General features: G+C 39.0%; 1 pseudogene; it reads left to right on the top strand.

Annotated features, from left to right (window-relative positions):
* Nucleotides 1–8,746, top strand: part of LOC140511725 (cytochrome P450 2C19-like) — a 106,871-nt pseudogene extending 98,125 nt beyond the window's left edge.
* Nucleotides 8,747–24,874: the final 16,128 nt, after the last annotated feature.

The following is a 24,874-nucleotide window of genomic DNA, read 5'->3' as shown; positions in this document are numbered from 1 at the left end:
CTTTTGATCCTATCCCTCCCCATGAGTGTCGACCTCGAATTGCACTCTCCTCCTCATGCCCTCCCTTCTATCATCCCCCCCACCCTGCTTGTCCCCTTATCCCCCACTTTCCTGTATTGTGAGATAGGTTTTCCTACCAAAATGAGTGTGCACTTTATTCTTTTCTTTAGTGGAATGTGATGAGAGTAGACTTCATGTTTTTCTCTCACCTCCCCTCTTTATCCCTCCACTAATGAGTCTTTTGATTGCCTCTTTTATGAGAGATAATTTGCCCCATTCAATTTCTCCCTTTCTCTTCCCAATATATTTCTCTCTCACTGCTTGATTTCATTTTGTTTTAAAGATATGATCCCATCCTATTCAATTCGCTCTGTGCACTCTGTCTCTATGTATGTGAGCGTGTGTGCATGTGTAATCCCATCCAGTACCCAGATACTGAAATGTTTCAAGAGTTACAAATATTGTCTTTCCATGTAGGAATGTAAACAGTTCAGCTTTAGTAAGTCCCTTATGACTTCACTTTGCTGTTCACCTTTTCATGGTTCTCTTCATTCTTGTGTTTGAAAGTCAAATTTTCTTTTCAGCTCTGGTCTTTTCATCCAGAATACTTGAAAATCCTCTATTTCATTGAAAGACCATTTTTTCCCCTGAAGTATTATAGTCAGTTTTGCTGGGTAGGTGATTCTTGGTTTTAGTCCTAGTTCCTTTGACTTCTGGAATATACTGTTCTATGCCCTTCGATCCCTTAATGTAGAGGCTGCTAGATCTTGTGTTATCCTGATTGTATTTCCACAATACTTGAATTGTTTCTTTCTAGCTGCCTGCAGTATTTTCTCCTTGACCTGGGAACTCTGAAATTTGGCCACAGGTAAAGTAATTTCTAATTATTGTTTTAATTTCCTCCTCATTGGAGGTGAGTTTACCCCCTTTTTATATTAGTAATTCCATTTTCTTCTTTCTTTTTTTAGATCAGATTGACCAAAGATTTATCAATTTTATTATTTTTTTTTTGTAAAACCAGCTATTGATTTTATTTATTAATTCAACAGTTTTCTTAATTTCAGTTTTATTAATCTCTCCTTTGGTTTTCAGTATTTCTAATTTGGAATTTACTTGGGGATTTTCAATTTGTTCTTTTTCTAGCTTTGTCAGTTGCATGCCCAAGTCATTGATCTCCTCTTTCTCTATCTTATTCATGTAGGCATTCAAAGACATAAAACTTCCCCTAAGAACTTCTTTTGCAGTATCCCATAAGATTTGATACGTTGTCTCACTATTGTCATTCTCTTGAATGAAGTTGTTGATTGTTTCTATGATTTGTTCTTTAACCCATTCCTTCTTTAGGATTAGATTACTTAGTTTCCAACTGATTTTTGGTTTATCTTTCCATAGCCTTTTATTACATATAATTTTTATTGCATTGTGATCTTAGAAGGATGCATTGACTATCTCTGCCTTTCTGCACTGGATTGTGAGGTTTTTATGCCCTAGAACTTGGTCAAATTTTGTATATGTGCCATGTACTGCTGAGAAAAAGGTATATTTCTCTCTATCTGCATTCAATTTTCTCCAGAGATCTATCATATCTACCTTATCCCGAGTTTTATTTACCTCCTTAACTTCTTTCTTGTTTATTTTGAGGTTACATTTATCAAGTTCAGAGAGGAGGAGGTTGAAGTCCCCCACTAGTATAGTTTTGCTGTCTATTTCTTCCTTCAACTCCTCCAACCTCTCCTTTAAGAATTTGGATGCTATTCCACTTGGAGCATACATGCTTAGTAATGATATTCCTTCATTATTTATTGTGCTTTGTAGCAGGAGATAGTTTCCTTCCTTATCTCTTTTGATTAGATCTATTTCTGCTTTTGCTTTGTCTGAGATTAGGATTGCTATCCTTTCTTTTCTTACATCAGCTGAGGCACAACATATCCTGCTCCAACCTTTTACCTTCACCCTGTGTATATTCCCACGTTTCAAATGTGTTTCTTGTAAACAACATATTGTTGGATTTTGGCTTTTAATCCATTCTGCTATCCATCTCCGTTTTATGGGAGAGTTCATTACATTCACATTCACAGTTATGATTACAATCTGTGTCTTTCCTTCCATCCTCTTTTGATCATTTGTGCTTTTAGTTCTCCTATCTCCCTTCCCCTCCTCAATAGAGTTTTTACTTTTTACCACCACCTCCCTCAATCTTCCCTTCCTTCTTTCATCCCTCCTCCCTTTTAGTCCTCTTTACCCTTAGTACTTCTTACCTCCCTTTTAGCTTCCTCTTCCCTTTCTTCCCCTCCTACAGCCTATAGAGCTAGTTAGATTTATATTCTTAATTAAGTTTATTGTTCCCTCCTTGAACCAAATCAGATGAGAGTACCTCTCAAATCATGCTCATCTCTCTCCCCTCTTTCCCTCTAATATAATTTTGTACTTCTTCCTGTGATGTAACTTATCATTTTCTACTTCCTCCTTTTCACATCTCCTGTTACAATCCCTTTGCATGCTTAAATCACATTTTTATCATCCCATCATTGACTTTATACCCTTTCCCTCTATGTGTATCTTTTTTATATTTCATAATAGATGTACAATTCTCAAGCTTAGGAAGTATCATCTTCCCTTATAGGGAGGTAAACAGTTTGCCCAAATTGAGTAAAAAAATTTTCTTTTCCCCTGTTTACCTTTCAATGCCTCTCTTGAGACCTGTGTTTGAAGATTGAATTTTCTATTGAGTTCTAGTGGTTTTTTCAGGAAGGTCTGGAAATCCCTTACTTCATTGAATGAGCATCTCCTTGCCTGAAATGTTATGCTGAACTTTCCTAGGTAGTTGATCCTTGGTTGTAGTCCCAGCTTCTTTGCCTTATGGAATATTAGATTCCAATTGCTTCGATCTTTTAATGTAGAAGCTGCAAGGTTCTGTGTGATCCTGATTGTAGCTCCTCAATATTTGAATGTTTTCTTTTTGGTTGCCTGTAGTATTTTCTCCTTCACTTGATAGTTCTTGAATTTGGCAACAATATTTCCTGGGGTTTTGAGTTTGGGATCCCTTTTGGGAGGTGAATGGTGGATTCTTTACATGAATTTTTTGCCCTCTGGATCTAGCACTTCTGGGCAGTTTTCCTTGATGATTTCTTGGAAGATATTGTCCAGACTCTTTTTTTCATCATAGCTTTCTGGAAGGACAATAATTGTTAAATTTTCTCTCCTAGATCTATTTTTCAGGTCAGTTGTTTTTCCAATTAGATAGTTTACATTTTCTTCTATCTTTTCTTTCTCTAAATTTTGATTCTTGCTGTCTCATAGAGTTATTAGTTTCTACTTGCCCAGGTCTAATTTTTATCAAATTGTTTTCTTCAGTTAACTTGTGTATCTCCTTTTCCACCTGTCCAATTATTCCTTTTAAGAAATTATTTTCTCCAGTTAGTTTTTGAACTTCTTTTTCCATTTGTTCAATTTTCCTTTTTAAAGAGATGTTCTCTTCCTGGAATTCTTTTTTCATACTTTTAAAATCCAGTTTCTCTTGTATTTCCTTCTTCAGATGTTCCAGGAGAGCTTTTCTTGCATGCAAGCAGTTCACAGTCCCTTCTGAAGTTTCAGAAGGAAGTATAGTCTCACTACTGATGTCATTGGTATTTGTGTTTGGTATTTGTCCCCATAGAAAAATTCTATGGTTTTTTAACCTTTGTTTTGCTTTTTCTTGCTTGTGATGGTGATTGTGTGTTGTGGCTTCTGGTTCTTTGAGTTAGAAGCTGCAGAACTTGGTGTTGAGCTGATTGGTGTGAAAAAAAATTAAGGGCAAGTGTCTTTTTATCTTTTTGTTTTGTGTTTCCTCAATCAGCCCTAGGCTAGCTTCTTAAGCATGGGGGAGGGGTGTTCTGGTCAAGGGAGATCTCCTCAGCTGAGCTGAAAGGCAAGCTCAGGGGTTGGTGATTCCAGTTGCTCTATTGTCTTCCCGTTTCCCCTGGAGTGCTGAGGCACACCTGGATCCTTGTGCGAGTTTTCACCCCTTCTGGGGCTCCTCTCATGGCACTGAGGCTTGCCTGGGTCCTGGTGTGACTTTCCAACCCTCTTGGGGCTCCTCTCCTAGTGCTGAGGCTCACCTGGGTCCTAGTGAGAGTTTCCACTGCCCTAGGGTCTCTCTCCTTCTGTTTGGTCTCTGCCACAGTAGGAGGAATCCCCCTTAGCTATTTTCCTAGCCTGAGGTGTTATGAGACTGTTTGCCCCTTCACTGTGTTCACTGATCTGGGATTTTTCTGGGGAAATATTTTATGGTACTTTCAAGGTCATCAAGGGGGTAGGAGAGAGTATTTACTGATCACTCCACCATTGTGGCTCCTGGAAGTTCTAGTAGGTGACTTACAGACATTTATTCTGTGGTCTGAAAGTCTCAAGAGCTTCTGCGGCTGATATCTGGGGCTCAGCAGCTGTCACTCACTCGACTCTGCTGGTCTCTCACCCTGTGGGCTGCTGCTCCACCTCTCTGCTTGCTACTCCCTCCAGCCTCCTCCGGGATCCTCCTGCTCCACTGTGCTGGACACACTGCACTGTGGGCTGTGGGCTCACCACTGCTGGACAGATCCTTCCCATCGACCTTCCAGTCTGTCCTGGGCTGTGAATCTGCCACAGTCTGTCTCCTATTAGATTCTGCACCTCCAAAGTTTGGTCAGATTCTCTCCTTAGAGGTATCTGAAGGAGTTTGTTTAAGAGTTTAGGTGAGTGATTGCTCTCACTCCACCATCTTGGCAGCCCCTCCCCCCATTCTAATTTTTAAAGTACTATTCTTCAATGAACTTTTGAACCTCCTTTTCCATTTGAACAATTCTATTTTTTAAAGCATTCTTCACCTCATTGGCTTTTTGGATGTCTTTTGCCTTTTGGGTTAGTCTATTTTTAAAGGTGTTATTTTCTTCGGCATTTCTTTGAGTCTCCTTTGACAAGTTTTTGACTCACTTTTCATGATTTTCTTGCATTGCTCTCATTTCTCTTCCCAATTTTTCCTCTCCTCTCTTACTTGATTTTCAAAATCCTTTTTGAGCTCTTCCATGGCCTGAGACCATTGCATATTTCTGGGAGGTTTTGGATGTAGGAACCTTGACTTTGGTATCTTTCTCTGATAGTGTGCTTTGTTCTTCCTCATCTGAAAGGATGAAAGAAAATACCTTTTCACCCAGTAAGCAACCTTTTATAGTCTTATTTTTTTTCCTTTTTTTGAGCATTTTCCCAGTCAGCTACTTCAGAGATTTTGTGCAGCTGTTCTCCGAGATATCTCTAGGGACCTGTAAGTTCTTAGTTGCTGCCAGCTAACACAATCAACGAAGAGAAATTTTCTCCTCTCCTGGGCTGTGGTCTGGTCTTTGAGCAACTATTAGCATGTTTTTCTGCCCTGGAACTGCATGTAGGGTTCCCTCTCCACAGTTACCACCAACTCTACAACACCAGTGCTCCTCCTCAGCCCAGGACCACCATTGGGGACTGAGACCCAGATAAGCTGATTGTTCCCTCAGAGTCTTTAGGCTAAGGGCTCCAAAAGTCGAACCTGGTGGCGCGATGGCTGCCACCACCCTGGGGCCAGGGCTGGGGCTAACCTTCTACCCAGGTTAAAGAGATTTCTTACTGACCTTTGAAGCTATCTTTGGTATTTGTGGGGTGAGAAATCTGGGAACCTCAGCTACTATCCATGATACTGTACCCTTAAGTCTGCTTCAGTCTTTTCTGTGCCATGTGGTTCACACTGGGCTGTGCTGTGCTCTGAGCCAGTGTAGTAGACCCTTTCTGTTGGCCTTCTAGGCCGTCTTAGGCTGGAAATATGTTTCACTCTTTCATTTTGTGGCTTCTGCTGCTCTTGAATTTGTTTAGAGTCATTTTTTACAAGTGTTTCATGGGCCATGGGGGGAGAGTTAGAGCAAGTTCATCCTTCTATTCCATCATCTTGGCTCTGCCCCAATAATGGAAATTCTAACCCAATAGAAAGAAAGAACCACATATATGGACAAGTGAGTAATTATCAGAAATGTGTAAGGGAAGACAAAATAGATTTTAAATTGAAGATTTAAGTGACGAAGTAATTTTGAATTAGCAGAAAATATAATATTTGGGGAGGAATAAGATAAAGCTTTCTTCTGGGAGAGTTAAGTTTTGATCTGAGTATTGAAGGAGGTCCTAGAGCTAAGCAGTGAGGACTGGGCAGGACATTTCCAGACTATGCAAATACAGTGGAATATAGTGAACTTTAATCTGAGCAGCCTGATTGGAATAGAGGGGCTGCTGTGGTAGGTTCTTGGGAAGAGGATAAGGGGTTTTCAAGTCAAGGTGATGGAGTTAGAGGCTTCTCACTTTCCACCCCATCCACAAGTTACAAAGAGAAAAACCAAGAGGAATAAAATCATTGAAAAGTAATGTAAAGGGAAAAAAAACCAACCAAATTAGAAAAAAACTGGAACTAAACAATGTGCTAATGTAATTCCCATGAAGTTAATGAATGCCTGAAAGTACCAGAAACGTGGCAGGAGGTAAAAGATTTCCTGATGGACATCATGAAATTGGTCCATGACCCATTTGAAGGAATGAAGTATGCTCTGAAGTCATCACTTAAGGTTTTCTTACAAGACCAGCCAGAAAACACATTGATTCAAAAACTCATTTAATTTAGCAATATAGTTACATAACTGACAAGGAAAATCCTACCTTTTTCAGCCTTCATGCACGTAAAGGGTCTATTCTCTAACATATTCCCATCACATTGGTGGAGGAGGGAATGAGAGAGGGCAAATATTTAGAAGAGAAAAGGGATTTTTAGAACAATCATGTACAGTAGTCTCTTGTAATGCTCTCTCTTTCATGTATGAGAATCTTAAGAATGCCATACACTTTTCTCCCATCACCCACAGTGAGAGTAGGTCTTGGTTGACTTAAACTTGAGTTATGTCTTCCAGCACCTGCCTGGTATTTCTGCGTTATTACCTTCTTATCTATAGCCCTTAGGGTTTTTGTTATATATTCAATTTCTGCCCTCAGTAATGACTTTACCTCAATACCAACATCTCATGTTGAAGGGAAAAGCATTTAGTGTCTCAATTTCCTCATTAGTAAAATGACAATGATAATACACAACTTTTATCACAGTATTTGGATAAGGATAAAATGGGAAAATGAACATAGACCCCTTCACAGAAATTATTATGTATATGTAAATTGATAATTGTTTCCTTCTTCATTTCCTAAACTAATAAATCCTTTATCTCACTAACGTTATATAAAATAACAGGATTTACTACTTTAGTAAATCAGGAGGAAAATACAATAGCTTACATTTATACAGTGCTTGTGTATTTGTTCTTTAGTCTCTTCCGTTGTGTGTGACTCATAATGATCCCATTTCAGATTTTCTTGACAAAGATGCTGGAGTGGTTTTCCATTTCCTTCCCCAGCTCATTTTACAGATGATGAACCTGAGGCAAACAGGATTAAGTGACTTGTCCAGGGTTACATAGCCAGGAAGTGTTAGAGGGCAGATTTAAACTCGGGAAGATGAGTCTTCTTCACTCTAGGTTCAGCACTCACTCCACTGAACCACCTAGCTGCCTGTGTATACCCACAGATAGTATTGATATACACTAAATAGTTATAGATATCTTGATGCATGATAAGGTATACTTGTATCAAATGTGAATAGAAATGAATTCCAGTGGGCCTCATATTGACTTAGAAAATCCACAAATTAACATTATCTATGTTTTATTGTCTCTTTGTTTATTTTGCTAAACATTTTCCAGTTGCACTTTAATCTGGTTTGTGCCCCACACAGTTTTGCTGGTTGCTTGTGGCCTGAGGGCTGAGAGTTCGACTTCCCTGATGTAATACATGAAGAGCTGGCCTCAGAGTCAGGCAAAACTGAGTTCAAATCCCCTCTCTGACACAAAATGTCTGTGTGATCCTGGGCTAGCACTTGACCTGTCAGTGTCCTAGGGCTAGGCAACTCTCTTGAGATTCTGTTTTTTAGAGAAAGTGCAGACTTATATAGGCAGAGAGAATTTTCTTACTTGGAATTTCCCTGTGCATGTGAAATTGTAGCTCTCTGTCTCTGTCTCTCTGTCTCTGTCTTTCTTCTCTCCATATTTCTCCCATGTGTACTATCTGCAACTGCCTTGATAATTGCCAGCTTCTTGTTCCACTTTGGAGTGTGTTGCTCAAGCATAATTTATTTATAGGCTCATATATTTAGAACTGAAAGGAATCTTGGAGGTCATTGAATCCAAGACCCTTATTTTACAGATGAGGAAACTGAAATACAAAAAAGGTTAAATGACTTGCCCAAGGTCAATCTGAGCTGGGGAAGGGTTAACCTAGGTGGCACAGTGGATAGTGTTCTGTCTCTGACATCAGTATGACTTGAGTTCAAATCTGACCACAGAAGTTAACTGGTTGTGTGACCCTGGCCAAGTCACTTAATCCAAATTACCTCTCCCCTAAATTTTTAAAAAAATCAGAACTGGGATTCAAACCAAGATCTTCTGCCTCCAAATCCATCATACTTCCATTGTGCCTTGCTGTCTCTCTTATTTTTCAATTAATCACACCAAAATTCTCCTAGAAAAAGCAACACCCACAGTCTGAAATTACCATTGAAAATTTGGATTGTACTACAAGTGATCTGCTTGGTGTAAGAACAGAGACAAAAAGCACCACCCTGAGATACAGACTCCTGCTTCTCCTGAAACACCCTGAGATAACAGGTGGGATAACAGGCTAATAACACACATCCATAATTTAGTCAGCATGAGAGGGGTTCATTCTTTTCAAGATTTTCCTAGAAAACTTTTCTGTTGTCATTTTCATGTACTTAAGTCATTACACATTCAAGTTTACTCATTCCTCCTCCTCCACTATTACCTCCACCCAGATTAGTTAAGTGGTATATAATTGTGAGTTATTATCAGAAACAGACACAGAGATAGTGAAAAAGATAGAGACTATAGCCCAGTGATAGAACTGGGAGAATCTGAATAACTGAGAGGCACTAGTACCTGATAACTCATTGATCCTACCTGAGCATAGGAGGTAATGGTTCATCCTGTCATTCACAGACCTGCAGGGGTCAGTACCTAGGGCCTATAGCTCGTCACTCTGAGTTCTGGAAGAGGTCCAGACTGAGACCCCCTTCTCATTTCCTTAAGCAAGTGATGGTTAGATTGTATTTTTTTAAGGATGACTTGAGCCTGTCCTGAGGGCATGGGGCATAAGTGCCTCAAGGGATTCTCAGCAGCCTTAAGAGACTAAAATGGGAATGACTTTCAAGCATTCTTGATGGAAAGACCAGAGCTGAAAAGAAAATTTGACTTTCAAACACAAGAATCAAGAGAATCATGAAAAGGTAAACAGGAAAGAGAAATCATAAGGACTTTCTAAAGTTCAACTATTTACATTCCTAAATGGAAAGAAAATATTTGTAACTCTTGAGACTTTTCTCAGTATTTGGGTAGTTGGAGGTATTATACACACACACACACACACACACACACACACACACACACACATATATACACACACACACACATATAGACAGAGAGCCCAGAGTGAGTTGATTAAGAAGGGATGACATCTAAAAAAGTGAAAATTAAGCGGTGAAAGGGGAATATATTGGGAGGAGAAAGGGAGAAATGGAATGGGGCAAATTATCTCTCATAAAAGAGGCAAGAATAAGCTTATTCAGTGGAGGAGAAAAGGGAGGAGATGAGAGGAAAAAAGTGAAGCTTACTCACTTAACTTTTGGCTTAAGGATGGAATAACACACTCACTCCATTTGGTATGAAAATCTATATAACCCTATATGAAAGTAGAAGAGAAGGAGACAAGTGGGTTGAGGGGGATGATAGAAGGGAAGGCAAATGGGAGAAGGGAGTAATTAGAAATAAACACTAATGGGGATGGACAAGGTCAAAAGAGAGACTAGAATAAATGTGGGGCAGGATAAGATGGAGGGAAATATAGTTAGTCTTATACAACATGACTATTATGGAAGTCTTGCAAAACTACACATATACAGTTTATATCGAGTTACTTGCCTTCTCAGTGGGGACGGGTGGGGAGGGAGGAAGGGAAAGAAGTTGGAGTTCAAAGTATTTGAAACAAGTGTTGAGAAATGTTTTTGCATACAACTTGGAAATAAGAAATACAGATAATGGAGTATAGAAATCTATCTTGCCCTACAAGAAAAGACAGAAGATGGGGATAAGGGAAGGGAGGGGTGTGAGAGAAGGGAGGGTATATGTAGGGAAAGGGGTAATCTGAATGCAAGACATTATGGGGTGGGGGAGGGGAGAGATGGGGAGAAAATTTGGAACTCAAAATTTTGCGGAAATGAATGTTGAAAACTAAAAATTAATTAAAAAAACATTTAAAATAATAGAAAAAGAAGGCTGTGAGCCAAGATGGTGGAGTAGAAAGAATCACATAAGCTTAACTCTTACCCCGCAGCCCATAAAATACCTGTAAAGAAGAACTCTCAACAAATTCTAGAGCAGCAGAAGCCACAGAACAATGGAGTGGAGGAGATTTCTGTTCCAGAGAGACCTGAAAAACTGACGGGAAAGGTCTGGTGCACATTGGACCCAGAGCAGAGCCCAGCCATGCTTTAGCCATGAGGCACTGGGAGGAGCAGATCCGAGCAGGCTTCAGGGACAGAATCTCCAGCAATAGCACAGGTCCCTCAATCCACAGGCACCAAAGATCAGTGAGAGGGTCTTTTTGGCTGACTGAGAAGGGAGCAGGGTGTTCCCATAACTCAGGCCCCCTCAGGAGGCAGCAGTAGAGGCAGCAGCAGACAGGGGCTCCCAAAGCAGGCAGGAGCTTGGATGCATTGTTGAATGTCTCTGCATAAACCTCCTGAGGGAACTGAGCCCATGAGGCAGCCCTGCCCCCACCTGAGCACCTGAATTTAATCTCACACTGAATAGCAGCTCCACCCCTGCTGAAAATCCCTAAGGCTTGGGAGCAGCTCATTTGAATCTCAGTGCCCAAGTGCTGGCTTTGTGGAACCAGAGGTGAGGTGGTTGTGGAGAGGAAACTCCACAAGTAACAAGTCAAGTAACTGGCTGGAAAATGCCCAAAAAAGGGAAAAAAATAAGACCATAGAAAGTTAATTTCTTGGAGAACAGGTGTCTCTCCCCATCCTTTTGGATGAGGAAGAATAAGGCATACTGTCAGAGGAAATCAAGGCCATTGCCTTCAAAGGGGACTTAAACTGGGCTCAGGCAATAGAAGACCTTAAAAAACAAGTTAGCAGCTTGCTAAAGGAGAACCAAAAAAGTGCTGAGGAAAATAACAGCTTTAAAAAGAGGCTAACTCAATTGGAAAAAGAGGTCCAAAAAGCCAATGAGGAGAAGAAGGTATTAAAAAGCAGAATTAGCTAAATAGAAAAGGGCGTTCAAAAGCTCATTGAAAAAAACAATTCATTGAAAGAGAGAATTGAGTTCAGGGAAATGAATGACTATGAGTTAAACCAAGCAGTTAGTAAACAAAACCAAAAATTTGAAAAATAGAAAATAATGTGAAACTGGAAAAACACTGGAAAAACAACAGACCTGGAAAATAGATCGAGGAGAAATAATTTAAAAATTATTGGACTACCTGAAAGCCATGATCAAAAAAAGAGCCTTGACATTATCTTGCATGAAATTATCAAGGAAAACTGCCCTGATATTATAGAATTAGAGGGCAAAATGGATATTGAAAGAATTCATCCATCACCTCCTGAAAGAAACCTGAACAGAGAAACTCTTAGGAATATTGTGGTCAAATTTCAGAGTTCCCAGATCAAGGAGAAAATACTGCAAGCAGCTAGAAAGAAACAATTTGAGTATTGTGGAAATACAATCAGGATAACACAGGATCTGGCAGCTTCAATATTAAGGGATCGAAGGGCTTGGAGTGGGATATTTCAGAAGTCAAAGAAACTGGGACTGAAACCAAGAATCACCTACCCAGCAAATCTGAATATAATACTTCAAGGGAAAAAATGGTCACTCAGTGATATAGATGACTTTCAAGAATTCATGTTGAGGAAAAGACCAGATCTGTATTTAAAAATTTGACTTCCCAAGACAAGAATCAAGAGAAGCATGAAAAGGTAAACAGAAAAGAAAAATCATAAAAGACTCTAAAGCTGAACTGTTTGCATGGAAAGAAAATATTTTTAATTCTTGAATCTTTTCTCAGTACTTAGGTAGTTGGAGAGATTATACATGCACACATACACATACACATAGATAGCTAGAGAGTACAGGGTGCGTTATTATCAGAAGAGATGATATCCACACACACACACACACACACACACACACACACACATACACACACGCACGCACACAAAATAAAATAAAATGAAAATTTAGAGTTGAAGGAGGAAAATTCCAGGAAGAGAAAGGGAGTAATGGAATGGGGCAGGCTATAACTCATAAAAGAGATAAGAAAAATCTTATTCAATGGAGGAGATAAGGGAGAATGGGAAAAGGGGAGAAATAAAGCTACTCTCCCCACATGTGGCTGAAGGAAGGAATAACATGCTCACTAAATTTGACATGAAAATTTATATACACCACAGGAAAGTAGGAGAGGAGGCAACAAGTGGGACAAGGAGAATGTTAGAAGGGAGGGCAAATGGGAGAAGGGACTCACTAGAAATAAACACTTTTGAGAAGGGGCAAGGTCAATTGTAGGGGGGAAAATAAGGGAGGATAGGGTAGGTCAGAGGGCAATAAAATTAGCATTACACAACATGATTACTATGGAAGTCTTTTGCAAAACAAAGCATATTTAGTCTGTATTGAATTGCTTCCCTTCTCAGTGGGGCTGAGGAGGGTGGGAGGGAGAGAAATTGGAATTCAAAGTATTAGAAACAAATGTTGAGAATTTTTATTGCATATAATCGGGAAATAAGAACTACAGGGATAGGGGTATGGAAATTTATCTTGCCCTGCAAGAAAAGAGAGAAGATGGGGATAGGAGAGGGGTGGGGTGTGATGGAGGGTAGGGTATATTGAGGGAAGGAGTAATCAGAATGCAAGGTATTAGGAAGTGGGGGGAGGGGAGTGATGGGGAGAAAAATTGGACGTGTTACAAAATGAGGTAAAAGAAATTAGTATTAAAACAATAGACTGAATCAATTACTGAGAATAAATCAATGACATCTTTAGTTTGGAGAAAAGAATTTCAGTCTAAATTTCCTAGAGGAAGGTAACCTCAGGTAAAATTTGGCATTGATGGAAAAGTCAAGGTTTTAATGATAAATTTGATTTTATGATTTCCATTTAATCAGGAATTAGAAAATGTATAGAAAGACATGTAAGCCACTTAAGACTCACCTCAAAAGATGTTCCTTAGCCAAAGTGAAACTATAATCATATTTGAAACCTGGTTATTGGAACTTGCCATTTTTAGATGCTATGAGACTATTAAGTGAATGTTCTTCTAAGTCTAACTCCAGGTATGGGTAGCAAGAAAGGCAATCTGAACCTCCATTCCACGATGCCAGTAAGCTGATGAGATGCTGGTATGAACTGCATAGGTGATCTCAAGGGAAGGGTGGGAGAGTGGCTGTTCAGCATGGACTGAGGTGGGATTCTCCTGACTCAATTTCCCCACTGACACCTGGCAGACTTTAAGCCTGACTGAATGCAAGTGGATAATCTAATCCTGCCTGGAACTGACATCAAGTTGGGAAGATATTTTATCCCCACAATATCCTTACTATTGGTGGCAATTTCCTATACTCAAAAGGTTTGTAAGCTTAATACCAGACCTGTTCAATTACAGATTATGGGTAGGGGAACATCTGAGGTTGTCTAAAATTAAGCTATTAGGCACAGGACTTTAGACCAACAGCATTAAGTTAGGGTCCTTTATTTCTTAGTAATACTGTGGAGACAATTAGGTCAAGAGCTTCTGAAGTTAGCAACATAAATATTATTTGTGTGTCAGTTGGTTAATGTTTAAAAAAAATTCTTTGGTGGTCCATATTGTAAATGCTTTAGAAAGAGGTATCACCTGAAAAAAAAAAGAAAAGAAAAAAAAGAAAAATTCCTGGGAATATTGTAGCCAAATTCCAGAGCTCCCAGGTCAAGAAGAAAGTATTTCAAACAACCAGAAAGAAACAATTTGAGTATTGTGAAAATGTAATCAGGATAACACAAGATCTAGCAACTTCTACATTAAAGGGATCACATGGCTTGACATATGATATTGCAGAGGTCAGAGGAGCTAGGATTAAAATCAAGAATCACCAACCCAGCAAAACTGGGTATAACACTTCAGGGGAAAAAATGGTCATTCAATGAAATAGAGGACTTTCAAGCATTCTTGATGAAAAATCAGAGCTGAATAGAAAATTTGACTTTCAAACACTAGAATCAAGAGAAGCATCAAAAGGTAAACAGGAAAGTGAAATCATAAGGGATTTGTTAAAGTTGAACTATTTGCATTCCTACATGTAAAAATTATATTTGTAACTCTTGAGACTTTTTTTGGTATTGGGAGGGATTCTATACATATAGACAGAAGGCACAGGCTGAGTTGAATAGGAAGGGATGATATCTAAAAAAATAAAATTAAGGGGTGAGAGAGGAATATATTGAGAGGAGAAAGGAAGAAATGGAATGGGGCAATTTATCTCTCACATAAAAGAGGCAAGAAAAACTTTTTCAATGGAGGGGAATAGGGGGGAAGTGAAAGGGGAAAAGTGAACCTTACTCTCATCATATTTGGCTTGACGAAATAACATGCACTCTCATATTTGCTATGAAAATCTATCTTACACTAGAGGAAAGTAGTGGAGAAGAGAATAACTGGGGTGTGTAGGGGGTGACAGAAGCGAGGGCAAATGAGAGGAAGGGGTAATTAGAAGGAAACACTTTTGAGGAGGGATAAAGTCAAAAGAGAGAATAAAATAAATGGGGAGCAGGATAGGATTGAGGGAAATATAGTTAGTCTTTCACAACATGACTTTTATGGAAGTCTTTTGCATAAGTACACATTTATAACATATGTCAAATTGCTTGCCTTCTCAGTGGGGATCGATGAGAAGGGAGGAAGAGATGTTGGAACTCAAAGTTTTAAAAATGAATGTTAAAATTGTTTTTTACATGAAACGGGGAAATGAGATGTGCAAGTGATGGGGTATAGAAATCTATCATGCCCTAAAAGGAAATATTCTGCATTCACAACCGTCAAACCCCCCAACCCCCCCCCCCCCCATATTAAAAAAACTATCTTCCCAGTCACTCTCAACCAAGAACTACTTCTCAGGTAACATCTTCCAGACTTTTATGTTAGCTTGGTATAATCTTGTATCTTTTCAAGTCAAGGAAGGGGACTGGGTTACCTTAAGGCCCATTACTCAGGTATCATTATGGCTGAGGTCACTGAAAGTCTAATCTTAGAGTTTATGATTTTGTAGATATATGACTCCTGACTAGGATACATGAGTTCCTAATTATGTAGATTTATGAAGATCTATTGATATAGAATTATAGCTAGTGGTCTGTCTTGACTTTTTGCCTTCAATTCTTGGGAGAAGCTATTGATTATCAGGTAATATTGGTGATAACCAAGTTTGGGGCTTGCAGACATTAATGCTAGCAGGTAGCTGACTGTCCCTGACATTGTGGTATCCAATGATATGCCCTGCTCAATTGGTTCCACTCACTACTAGATTAGAGCTAGTAGTGAGTAGTTAAGACAAGTAGCTAGATGGCCATGAAGTTGTGTGGGAGACTCCAGAGGTGTTTTCTGTACAGAATGGTGACAAAAGGTTCCCAAAGGGAACTTCAGTCATTCTTCTGTCACCTTTCCCCAATACAGTCACTCTAGGCAGCCCTAAACTTAGTCCTTGAGATTATAAATGAGCCATTGTTTTCTCCCTAGGGCAATGACTGCTTTCTCTGAATAAAAATCCCAGGATTTACTCTGGTTCAGTCTTGCTGATTTAGATAGAGGACAGAGGAAGGGTGTTCCCTCTTTTCAGGAGGAACTGGATCATCAAAGAAGTCAAAGACCAGAGAGAAAGGAATGTGTGTAGTCTTTTTCTTAATGCCAAAGAGTATTAGTGGATTCCCTATAAGTCTGAAGAAGTGGCCTAGATGATTTAGAAGCTTATGAATATCAAATCCTAGTATTTTTCTCTTTCAGGAAAACAGATATGTGCTGGTGAAAACCTGACTCAGATGGAATTATTTCTGTTTTTTACTACCATTTACTGCCATTTTACTAACATTTACTACCACTGACCCATAAAATATTGACACCTCCCCAGTTGCCAGTTTTGGCAAACTACCACCCCCACCACCACCCCCCACCATGAGCTCTGCTTTCTACCTTTCTAAAATATATGAAGGATCCTGCCTGGTTCCAACTCAACTAGAGTCTCTTCATATGCTATGAACACACTATATTCATTCCATTACTTAGCAATGAAAGCCCTCTATGATTTCAGCCCGATATACCTTTTTTCCATAATATAATACTCCTTTTGACTTTTGTCAAAATCATAACTTAATTTCCCTAACATTCACTAAGAATTCCCTATTCCTGGAATATTTCTCCTTCCCTCCCCTCCTCTTCTCTATTTTCTCCTCTCCTCTCCTTCCCTTCTCAACTCTCCTCTCGTGTCCCCTCCCCTCCTCTCATCCTCTCCCTTCCCCTTCTCCTCTCCTCTTCTTACTTCTTCTCTTCTCTTCTCTTAAGCTCCACTGATTGCAGCACTACTCACCCTTCAATCATAATTATGTACCATATCCCTATGACCTCTTTAGTCTTTATGATCTGTGCTACACAATTTTAGACTGAATTATATACCCATCTTATGCTGTGTATTCTTTCAGACATATTAGTTGGTCCTGTCTTGTGCTCCTAACTAGATCTTGAGATTTTTGTTAGTAGAGCCTTTATTTTGAAATTTGTGTACAATTATCCACCACCAATGGGTTAGAAGCCCTTTTCTATTCCTTAAATGTTTCAAGTTATACACTTCAACACAAACAAATATCCTACTCTGAAGGCTGCTTAACTGCTCACAATGTGATGGCAGTGATGTGGTACCTTGGACAGAGTGTAGGACCTGGAATTAGGAAGATGGGAGTTAAATCCAGCCTTAGATATTTACTGGGTGTATGACCCTGGGCAAGTTACCTCATCTCTGTTTGCTTCGGTTTCCTTACCTGTAAAATGGGGATAATCGTAACATCTATCTCTCAGTGCTGTTATGAGGGTCAAAGGAGTGGATAATTATTAAATATTTAGCACAGTGTTTGGTATCTAGTAAGTGCTATATAAATATTAGTTGCAAATACTTTATTACAAAAACAACAGCAACAACTACTGCTACTACTACTACTACTACTACTACTACCACCACTACCACTTTTAGTACTATGTATTTCACGTGCCTGCTCTAATTACAATGTATATATGTTTAAAAAAAAAATACAGGGCACATTTGAGTTGTCCAGGCTGACTGAAGCATAGAGTACCTAGAAGATATTAATATGAGACAAACCTGGAAAAGAAGAGAGACCTTGAATGTCATGAAGAAGAGTTTGAATTTTACTCAGTGAACAAAAAGTAACCTGAATATTTACCTGATCTATGTATAAGGAAGGTTAGTTGTACAGAATATGAGGACTGTATTTTATGGAGGAGATGGCTTTTGCAACAATACATAGTCAAGGAGGCCAGATTATTTTAGGATCTGGGGAAAGTAATTATTTGACACACACATTAAAATGATTGATTTAATGAATGTAGTAGACAGACTACTACAGGTATTCAGTTCCAATCAACTATGCATCTGCTCTTCATCCCTCCCTCCCCACCCATTCCCTTTGGGAAGGCAAGCAATTCAATACAGGCCATATCTGTGTAGTTTTGCAAATGACTTCCATAAAAGTCATGTTGTGTAAGACTAACTATATTTCCCTCCATCCTATCCTGCTCCCCATTTCTTCTATTCTCTCTTTTGATCCTATCCCTCCCCAAGAGTGCTCCCTCCTCCCACTGCCCTCCCTTCCATTATCCCCCCACCCTGCTTATTCCTTTCTCCTCCACTATCCTGTATTGTAAGATAGGTTTTCATATCAAAATGAGTGTGCATTTTATTCCTTCCTTCAGTCGAATGTGATGAGAGTAAGCTTCATGTTTTTTCTCTCACCTCCCCACCTTTTCCCTCCACTAAAAAGTCTTTTACTTTCCTCTTTTATGAGAGATAATTTACCCCGTTCCATTTCTCCCTTTCTCCTTCCAATATATTTCTCTCACTGCTAAATTTCATTATTTAAAGATATGATCCCATCCTATTCAATTCACTCTGTGCTCTGTGTGTGTGTGTGTGTGTGTGTGTGTATGTAATCCCACCCACTACCCAGATACTGAAAAGTTTCAAGAGTTACAAATATGTCTTTCCATGTAGGAATGTTAACAGTTCAACTTTAGTAAAGTCCCTTATGACTTCTCTTTGCTGTTTACCTTTTCATGCTTCTCTTCATTCCTGTGTTTGAAAGTCAAATTTTCTTTTTAGCTCTGGTGTTTTCATCAAGAATGCTTGAAAGTCCTCGATTTCATTGAAAGACCAATTTTTCCCCTGAAGTATTATACTCAGTTTTGTTTGGTAGGTGATTCTTGGTTTTAGTCCTAGTTCCTTTGACTTCTGGAATATCCTATTCCATGCCCTTCAATCCCTTAATGTAGAAGCTGCTAGATCTTGTGTTATCCTGATTGTATTTCCACAATACTTGAATTGTTTCTTTCTAGCTGCTTGAAATATTTTCTCCTTGACCACCGAACTCTGTAATTTAGCCACAATGTTCCTAGAAGTTTCTTTTTTTGGATCTCTTTCAGGAGGTGATTGGTGGATTCTTTCAATATTTATTTTGCCCCCTGGTTCTAGAACATCAGGGCAGTTTTCCTTGATAATTTCATGAAAGATGATGTCTAGGCTCTTTTTCTGATCAAGTCTCTCAGGTAGTCCCATAATTTTTAAATTGTCTCTCCTGGATCTATTTTCCAGGTCAGTTGTTTTTCCAATGAGATATTTCATGTTATCTTCCATTTTTTCATTCTTTTGGTTTTGCTTTGTGATTTCTTGGTTTCTCATAAAGTCATTAGCCTCCATCTGCTCCATTCTAATTTTAAAAGAACTATTTTCTTCAGTGAGCTTTTGAACCTCCTTTCCCATTTGGCCAATTCTACTTTTTAAAGCCTTCTTCTCCTCATTGGCTTTTTGAACTTCTTTTACCAGTTGAGTTAGCCTGTTTTTCAAGGTGTTATTTTCTTCAGCATTTTTTTGGGTCTCCTTTAGCAAGCTGCTGACCTGCTTTTCATACTTTTCTTGCATCTCTCTCATTTCTCTTCCCAATTTTTCTTCCACCTCTCTTACTTGATTTTCAAAATCCTTTTTGAGCTCTTCCATGGCCTGAGACCATTGAATATTTATTTTGAATGTTTGGGATACAGAAGCCTTGACTTTTATGTCTTTCCCTGATGGTAAGCATTCTTCTTCACCTGAAAGGATGGGAGAAGATATCTGTTCACCAAGAAAGTAACTTTCTATAGCCTTATTTTTTTCCCTTTTTTGGGCATTTTTCCCAACCAGTTACTTAATTTTTGGGTCCTTTGTCACGAGTAGGGTATACTCTGGGAACCTGTAAGATCTCAGTTCCTCCAAGGTGGCACAATCAAGTGTGTACTGGTCTGGGTGCAGAGAGGAATTTTTGTGCCCAGAATCTTAGCAGAGGTTCTTCTCCACAGCCACCTGGCCTCCAGTTCCCAAGTCAGCACTGGGGGCTGATTTTCAGATAAGCTCGAATAGGCAGAGCCACCATTCAGTGTGAGACAAAGACCAGCTCCCCCCAGGGCCTCCACACAGGGCAGAGGCAAGAATCAGTTTCTCAGTGCCCCCTGGGTTTTTACACTCCAACAATGGATCGGCTGCTATGCCTGCGTATGTGGCCTCTGAGGCCACTGCCTGCTGCTGGAGCTATGGAAGGCCCTTCTCCCTTCCTGGCCAGCTGAAAAACCCCCATCACTGACCTTTGATGCCTGTGGGTTGAGGGATCTGGGAACTGCTGCTCCTGGGACTGGGGTTTCTGCTACTGGAGATTCCACCCCTGAGGGCTGTTCCCCAGCCATGCCACATGGCCAAGGCTGGGCTGGGCTCTGAGCTCTGCATCCAGTGCAACAGACATCTCCCATGGGCCTTTCATGTCACCCTGGGCTGGAAATCTCCTCCACTCTGTTGTTCTCCACTTCTGCTGCTCCAGAATTTTTTGAGATATGGATCCCCCTCTACAGGTATTTTATGGGCTGTGTGGGGAGACCCTTCGTATGTATGTCTTTCTACTCAGCCATCTTCCATTCTGGCACTTTTAAAGCTACCGTATGATCAGGATGCTGAAATTCCTCACTCTCCAAAATGCTACTGGGAAGGGATTCTTTCATTTGCTCATTATGACATACTTCTAAAGTACACAGAAATAGTCCAGTTTTCTTTTTGTCTAAGAGTCTGGGAACTTAGAATTGACTGTATGCATGAGTATTTGCAAATACTTAAAAGGCACAAGAAGCAGTAAGATAACTGTCAGCAGCCTCTAAAAAATGTGAAAAGTTTTTCTTCCTTCAGTCACATTTCCAATATTGGTTGACTCTGTTCCTATCTGAAGAAAGGATGAAGATTTGAAGGGATAAAAAAATCTCCTACCTTCTCACAGTGTCTCATATATTTTTTAAAAATCTTAATGCTTTTTCCTTTATTCATTCATTTGTTCATTCACTAGGGCATTCAAAATCAAAGAACCATGCCCTTTTCCCAATGGGACATTCTAGGTTGCATTTCTGTAGTTCTTATGGTCAGAAACACTGCAAAAAATTTTTTAGAAGAGACCATAGGGTCAATCTACTTCAACTTGTACTATTTCATTGTTATTTAACATTTGAAAACTTCTTCTAGTCTCAGCAATATTTGAAAAACATGGGCTTTGCACATACTGATAGTATGAAATTAGTAGCTCTTTTTATCTCATGATCAGATGAGTATGTCACCCTAGCAAAAAATTCAATAGATAAAATGGAAAAAGGATTAGGAATTAATCAACCTGTCCAAGCACTTCACAGAATCACAGAATTTGAATAGAAAGGACCTTCAATGCTTGTCTAGTCTAACGCACACTAGAGGAGTTCCCACTATAGCCCACTGAACAATTGGTAGTCCAGTCTCCTATATTCAAGCACTGTTCTAGGTGTTAGTGGTATGAAATCAAAATGGAAACAATCCCTATTCTCAAGAGTGTTTTATTCTATTGGAGACACAACCTGCCCATCCATAAGTTAAATGTATATTTTATAAGTACAGGAAAACATGAACTTATATAACTGTAGGATGCCAATATGGTGCAAAGGGAAGAGTAAAAAATAAGAGGATCTGGGTTTAAATCCCAATTCTGCCCCTTATTTGTGTGAACTTGACCAAATCACAACCACTCTGTGCCTCAGTTTCCTTATTTGTAAAATGAGCCAATTGGATCTGATGAGCCAGTTGAAGTCTCTTCCAGTTCTAAATCTATAATTCTGAATATATACAAAATAAATGCAAGGTGCCTTTTGGGGGATCAGGAAAGGAAAAGATTACATGGCAGCCTTCAAATATTCTAAGTGAGTATTTTTGCCTAGTCAGATTTATCTTTTGTTATTGTCAGGATGACAGAATTTTCAGCTGGAAGGGATTTTACACATCATCTGGACCAATCTTTTCATTTTATGAAGGAGAAAAAAGCGAAGTCCAGAAAAATGATGGGACCTGTCTCAGACCACATAATTTGCTAATTTCAAATTCCAGGTGTCCTGACTACCATTCAGTGATTTTCCCATTATACTCTTCTTCCATTTCCTTTATTCAGCTAATATGCATATCCCATGTTTCTTAATGATATAGTAAAATAGGTGGGAAATGTATTTGCAACACATTTTTATATCTGTGTATCTCTCCTTGCTTAATGTGACACTTGCCATCATTTTTCTATGTTTGGATTGATAGATATCATTCATGATGTTTGAGCATACATCTACTAGAAGTCTAGAAAGACTTTGATTATTATGGCTTTATATTTGTTATTGAGGAGTGGGCTGAAAGTTATGAACACTCTTCTACCTGAATTCAAATCTGACCTCAGACACTTACTAGCTGTTTGACCCTGGACAAGTCACTTAAGCCTATTTGCCTCAGTTTCTCAACTGTAAAATGAGCTGGAGAAAGAAATGGCAAATCACTCCAGTGTCTTTGCCAAGAACTCCCCAAATGGGGTCATGAAGAGTCGTGACTGAACAACAACAAAAGATTTCCTTAGGTGGAGTTAAGTCAGTGTGTTTTTAAATTCACTGTATTCTTTCAATGTTATTATATTAAGCTAGTTAAATGTTTCCTACTGTCCAGCCTCTCCTGTGGGTTCCACTAGTTATTTGGGAAATCATAAGGAAGTTATCAGGACAGAAGGTGTCAAATCTATTTTGGAACCTAGTGTGCCTTTCTCCCTTGGCTGTGAGATCATTATCTGTTCCATTTTGCCCAGGCTCTACACTGTAAGAGGCCACAGGTTAATCATAAAGGGTTGAGTCTGTCCTATGAGTTCAAATGTGGGGTGGGGTAAGAATTTGAGGAATCCAGAAATGAGATCTCAATTACAGCAGAGGAATAGAAGTTGTAAAGAGAGAACTGAGTTTCATATCATCTTTGAGCAAGTAGTAAGCCAGCTGAAGTGCCCAGACATCATCAGTCCAGGAGGGCTTATTGAACCAGACAGAGTTCTACAGCAACAACCAGGTGAGATGATCTATTTCCACACACAATGTATGCTTCAGTTTACTTCACTGAGAATGTTCCATGCTGGTTACCCTATTATAGGTACTATAGTTAAAAATCATGAGGTTTTAAGTCAGGGCAACCTGAATTTAAGTAATGAGTCTGTCACTTATTAACTGTGTGACCTTGGATAAATTATTGAACTTTTCTGGGGCTCAGTTAAAATTAGGTGGTTGCAATTGACAACTATTATGATAATTCCTGTCAGATCTAAATCTAAGCCACCTTATATTTCTATGGTCTAATAATAACATTTCTTTGGCAACAAAGTACTTTCCTCAAGACAGATGTGTAAGGTAGCTGGTGAAAATATTGTTGCCCCCACTTTAGAGATGAGGAAAGTGAGGTCCAGAAAGGAGCTATGACTTTCAGCACCACAACTTAAACTTATGTCTTATGACTCCAACTTCAAAACTCTCCACTACGCTACCCTAACTGAGGGAGCTCAGAACTCCTAGTGAGTCCCACCTCATCAAATTCTACCTGTCTTATCATATCCACAAATACTTCTTTCTCCCTGTTCTCCCTTCTTCCAGATTCAGTTGAGACTGAATCATTTAAGTGAGGCAAAAAATTGCTCTTTTTAACAAGCACTGAAAAATCTGATGCTTTGTGTTAAGAAGAACGGAGAACATCTTTATCTAAAATCATTTTGTAGAAGTTGCTTCCAGTCGTTCTACTGTGTTCCCTCTAGTCCATGATCAGTTCCTTGATGACATCAAGGAAGGTACTTTAGAAATCAATCTACTAGCCCATTACGCTTATTTTATAGATGATGCTTGATGAAACAGAGGTCTAGTGAGTGGCATGACTCTTGGAAAAGTTTCAGAGCTCATTCTGAATTAGTTCTTAAAAGATTTCCCAAGTTGCACAGAAATCATCACTTTCATCATTTTTTATGATGTAATATTATTCTTTTACAAATTATACTTAGTTTTCAACATTCACATATGTAAGCTTTTGAGTTTTAAATTTTCTCTGCCCTTCCCCAAGATCACATCCAATTTGATATAGTCTCTACTTACACATTCCTATTAAACATGTTTTCATATTAGTTATGTTGTATAGAAGAATTAGAATGAAACAGAGGAATCACGAGAAAGAAAAAATAAAACTAAACTAAAAAAGAGACCAAATATTATCCTTCAATCTGCATTCAGATTCCATACTTCCTTCCCTGGGTGTGGATAGCATTTTCCATCATGAGTCTTTTGGAGTTGTCTTAGATCATTGCATTACTGAGAAGAGTGAAGTCTATCAAAGTCAGTCATCATACAATGTGGCTGTTAACTATGTACAATGTTGTCCTAGTTCTGTTCACTTCACTAAGCATCAGTTTATAGAAGTCTTTCCAGGCTTTTCTAAAGTCCTCCTGTTCATTTTTATCACACAATAGTATGCCACTACATTCATATACCTCAACTTGTTCAGGCATTCCCCAATTGGTAACTTCAGATTCTTTGCTAACACAAAAGAGGTGATATACTTTTGTACTTATGCCTCTTTTCCCTTGATCTTTGATGTTTTGGGGTATGGGTCTACTAGTGCTGTACTTACATCAAAGGCTATGTCCAATTTAGTATCTTTCGGGGCATAGTTCCTAACTGATAGGGCTGAGCCATGCTCTCCTGAAAATGCTCTTGCTCCCTGCTATACTAGTAATGTGTCCCACACGGTTATTCCAAGCCTGCTTTGATCTTATGTAAATTAATTATGCATTTGGGGTTTTTAAAGGATCTGCTGGCATCTGTTTAAAAATGAAGATGCACACGAAGTGCTTCAGTGGCATTCATCGTAAATGTTAAAGATTGTAACAAAAAAGGAACCCACAACTACCCTCTTTCTCCCTAACAAGTCAAGTTTTTTGAATAAAGATTAAATGGGTCCTATAAGTACTTTCCATGAGACCTGGGAAAAACCTTAGCTTAAAAAGGCCAAGGTCTTCCATTGCATTTTGGGACATCGCCAGTCATCCTAATCTAT

Source organism: Notamacropus eugenii, chromosome 1 (genome assembly GCF_028372415.1).
Source record: "Notamacropus eugenii isolate mMacEug1 chromosome 1, mMacEug1.pri_v2, whole genome shotgun sequence".
Lineage (NCBI taxonomy): Eukaryota > Metazoa > Chordata > Mammalia > Diprotodontia > Macropodidae > Notamacropus > Notamacropus eugenii.
This window is presented reverse-complemented; position numbering and strand designations above follow the sequence as displayed.